This window comes from Symphalangus syndactylus, chromosome 18 (assembly GCF_028878055.3).
Source record: "Symphalangus syndactylus isolate Jambi chromosome 18, NHGRI_mSymSyn1-v2.1_pri, whole genome shotgun sequence".
NCBI lineage: Eukaryota > Metazoa > Chordata > Mammalia > Primates > Hylobatidae > Symphalangus > Symphalangus syndactylus.
Genome location: NC_072440.2, coordinates 98,804,521 through 98,809,095, shown reverse-complemented (window position 1 = coordinate 98,809,095; position 4,575 = coordinate 98,804,521). Strand labels below are relative to the sequence as shown.

General features: G+C 38.1%; 1 long non-coding RNA gene across 1 annotated transcript; it reads right to left on the bottom strand.

The window, feature by feature from the left end:
• Nucleotides 1-547: 547 nt before the first annotated feature.
• On the bottom strand, nucleotides 548-3,359 carry LOC134733477 (uncharacterized). The gene is made up of 2 exons (XR_010116961.1): nucleotides 2,920-3,359; nucleotides 548-802 (listed from the first exon to the last, which is right to left on the bottom strand). It is a non-coding gene; the product is annotated as an uncharacterized lncRNA (long non-coding RNA).
• Between the last annotated feature and the right edge of the window lie 1,216 nt (nucleotides 3,360-4,575).

Sequence of the window (4,575 nt, the reverse complement as noted above, 5' to 3'; positions counted from 1 at the left end):
ACAATCTGGGCTTCTGGCCTGCCATGTACACAAGCATAACAATTTCTTTTGTTTAACGTGCAGATGGAATATTTGATCCATTTTAACCATGCATTTGTATCTTGGTATCCTGTCTTAATTGCTAAAGTTTGTTTTAAGTCTTTAACTTCTGTGATCCTCTAGTAAAATGAATGTATGGTTTTAGGAAATTACAAAAACTGGTTGGGGCAGTCCATCCTTGCTCTTTAGTGGTCCACAGAATGTTGGACCAACTATGGCAACTACATCGGGGGGCAAGAATCCTAGTTGGCACTGGGGTCTTTATTGAAATCTCCCTAGATTAAATGGTCCTAGTTTACTAATGCCCAGTCTGAGGAGAGTCAGGAGGGACAGAAGTACTTTTCTGAAGTAGAAAGCTGTCTTTGACTTGGCAAGTCTCCACAGGGTATAACAAGACAATCATTAAATGCAATAGTTTGAGGCAAAATTGACTTGATTCTGTTAATAACTAGATGGTCAGCAATAGAACAAGGAAAGAAGAAAGAGTAATAGAATAGATGAAAAGAAGTACATTTTTCTTAGCTTTAATTTGGTAGGGTTTTCCCTTGGGGCTATGGCCCACGATCCTGGAGGGGGTGGCACTTTCTTGACTTGGGTGTGATGAGTCCATCCTTTTGTTTTCTTTTTTTTTTTGCTGTATGAACAGCAGTCTTGGTGGTTAGCAGCACAAGGTAGGGTCCTTCCCAGGCTGGCTCGAGTTTTTCTTCTTTCCACCCTTTGATGAGAACGTGATCTTCAGGCTGGTGCTGGTTTACTGGAAATTCTAGGGGTGGTACATGTGCTAAAAGACTTAGTTTTTGAGAGAAAGGAAAGTGGAAGACAAATCAAGTATAATTTCTAAGAAATTGACCTTTTGTTTTAAATGTGGGGACTTTGGCAGTGGACTTTATAGTCCTTAGTGCCTTTTTACTGATAAATTTCCTTTAGCACCTATTTTTATTAGTTTTTAGACCAAAGAAAGCTAAACACTATTTTATATTTAATAATGCTTTTTTATGATTTTTATACCAGATAAGCTAAATTTTATCTTTATATTAGTGTGTTATTAATGTTAAACCTAATTTTAATAAAACCTTGTAGACATATTTATCTAATTTTAAATGTTTAACTATAAGGTAAGATTTTATAGACTCTTTTTAACCTTTTATAATTTTTGCTAAAGAGCAGGTTGGTACTTTAAGAAAAACCTGTTATGCTTTTACTTTAATGTCCAGTTCACAGAAAAACTGGATGATACTTCTTTAACTTTAGCTAATATGTTTACACACAGAATTTTCTTTACAATTAACATTTTAAAACTTGCTTAAACCTTCAAAACTATAATTTTTTTAAACTTTTTAATGTAGGTAAAAATGAACAAACTTATGCCTCCTTATAATCCTTTTACCAAAGGTATATTTTACTTTTCTTATACACCTTGCACATAAACTGTTTTTTTTTCAATAGTTTTACATTCAGGAGGCCTAGTTACTTTTAAATTACACAACATATTTTGCATAAATTCTTTTTTTAATACACTTTTTTATAACCTTTTTTTCTTTCACGACTTTTACAGCAATTTTTCGACATGCCTTAACTTTCTGACTTACTACAAACATTTCTTTCTTTAAACAACCAGTTAATTTATTTCAGGACAGGAATTTACCATATAACACTCTTTTTATATAAATTCCACCCCTCCCTTTTTCCTCTTTTTTTTTTTCGAAGATGATAACCATTCTTTTCCAAAGCGAACCTTTTTTTTTTTATGTCTGTGGACTAGACTGTCTAAGGCCACAAGAATAGAAGTAACTATAATACATGTTACACTGTTAACTTTTAGCAAGCTTTACTTTTGTTGAAAACCTTGTAAGTTTGGGATTTTAATTATCCTTTGCTATTAATAAGACCTTATTTTGTCCAAATTAGAATTGGTATAGATGGCTTTTTTTTTTTTTTTTTTCAATTACCCGGGAGGAAGCATCGATCGTCCTGTCCTGAAGGGAGTTCCTCCTAGGTCTGGTCAGACCTTTTATGGTAACTAAGATTTAGGTCACCTGTTAGGAAACCTGCTGGGTTAAGGGAATTTTCAGTGGTTAATGTTAAATCATTTTTCTTTGTTTCTTTCTCTCTTTGACTTTGTCTCTCTCTCTCTTTCACTTTCCTTTTGCCTCTGTCTCTTTCTCTCTCTCTCTGCCTCTCTCTCTTTCTCTCTCTCTCTCCTTGACTCCCTCTTTGTCTGTCTCTTCCTCTCTGTCTCTTTCCTTTCTCTCTCTCTGCTGGTCTTTCCTTGCCTCTGCCATCCACTTATGCTGCTGTTCTCTCAACCACTGTGTGTTGGGGGTGGGGGGTCTAAAACCAGCTGTAACCAAGTGTCTATGTACGGGAGCTGGCTTGGGTGCCCTGGCTTACAGGTTACCTTGTGCCATACCTTTGAAACAGGGGACCTATCCAGGCTTCCTTCTAATGGCCAACCTACCTCTAATGCTGGCCAGTCTATCTTACACAAAGTTTTAAGTTTTCCTGGTGTCATAGTACTCCATAGTCTCCCTTAAATCCTTTTTTGAAATTTTTCAACATAGTTCCTAGTGGGGTGGGCTTACTTTGTGCCTCACCCATGTTTCCTTGAGACAAAACATCACGCTCACACCACACGCACACCACAAAACAAAGAACGGGTAAAAAGGGCACACACACACTTTTGTGGTTTACACCAAACCAAAATCAAAACCAAAATCACAGTATCCAGAAATCCAAGCCAGGTCAAAACCAAAACCAAAGTATCAAGCAATCCAAGTCAAGTCAAAAACAAAAACCAAAGTGCCAGTACAGGCACACCGTGGGTGATCAGGCCACGCTTCCACTCAAACAGAGTGGGCAAGTTTCAAAGACTAGTCTTACCAAGTTTTAGATGTCCAGACTCCAAGTGCCTTTTCCTTCCTGGTGTTCAGCCACTGCGTTGATCCTCCATGGGGGCCTGCCACACACTGCTCTGGCGAGGTGTCCCAACGGGGCAAATGCCTACCCGGGAGTGCTCTCAGGATTGGCGTAGCTCGGGCTGGTCAGAGTCCCTGCAGGAATGTTCAACAGGGCAGGCTTAAGCCATCTGTGGAGCTGCCTCAACCATCCGCCGATCACCTCGCTTCCCTGTAAGGCAACCAAGAAATGTAGCAGGATGAGCCACAGACTAAACTCTTCAGACACCAAGTTAAAGAAGGAAGGGGTTTATTCGGCCGGGGGCATCGGCAAGACTCCTGTCTCAAGAGCCGAGCTCCCCGAGTGAGCAATTCCTGTCCCTTTTAAGGGCTCACAGCTCTAAGGGGGTGCGTGTGAGAGGGTCGTGATCGATTGAGCAAGCAGGGGGTACGTGACTGGGGGTTGCATGCACCGGTAATTAGATCAGAACAAAACAGGATAGGGATTTTCACAGTGCTTTTCTATACAATGTCTGTAATCTATAGATAACATAACCAATTAGGTCAGGGGTCGATCTTTAACTACCAGGCCCAGGGTGTGGCACTGGGCTGTCTGCTTGTGGATTTCATTTCTGCCTTTTAGTTTTTAGTTTTTCTTTCCTTGGAGGCAGAAATTGGGCATAAGACAATATGAGGGATGGTCTCCTCCCTTACTACCATTTATGAACTATGGGCTTTCCATTGAAGAGCCATGTGAAGAGTCAGGGAACCCTGGCTAACACCCTGCTACATATGACACATGTGAGCAAAGCTCTGCTAGACCGGTCCACTAGACTGCCTCAACAGAGCTGCCATCTGACTGCAGCTGCACAAGTCAGCTCCCAGGAAACAAGTAGGAAATCTGCTTAGAGTTACACATACAATATAATGGTACAGTAATCAAGACTATATGAGCTTAATACAATTATAAATATTTAAATAATTGAAGGAAATAAGAGTCCAAAAATAGCCCATCAAATATAAGGCCAATTTATATTTGAATTATTTCAAAGGCAATTCAATTGAATCTGATATGTTTCAGCAATTGTGCTGGTAAAATACAGGCAAGGAAATAAACCTTGTTCCACACACACAAAAAAAAACCTAAAAATATAAATGGAAAATGTAAAAGTATAACATTTCTAGAAGAAAAAATAAAATCTTTGTGATATTGACTTAGGTAACAGTTGGATACTACATCAGAAGAGAAAATATAAAATAATAAATTATAAATTAAGCTGCATCAAAATTAAACCTTTTGCACTTCAAATGTCACTACTATAAAAATGAAAAGGCAAACCACAGGCTGAGAGAAAAATATGTGAAATATGTATCTGACAAAGGCTTTGTATCTACAATATATAAAGAACTCTTACAACTAAATAATAAAACGATCTTTTTTTAATGGCCAAAAATATTTGCAGTCACACCAAAAATAATTAGTACATGATACGTGATTCTTTATATAAAACTTTAAAAACTGCAAACAAATCAATACTTAAAGAAAGTAGGTTAGAAGTTTTCTGGGAATAAAAAGATGGAATGGTGAGGGATGGATGAGCTGCAAAGGGACATGAAGAAACTATTGGGCATCATGTATATG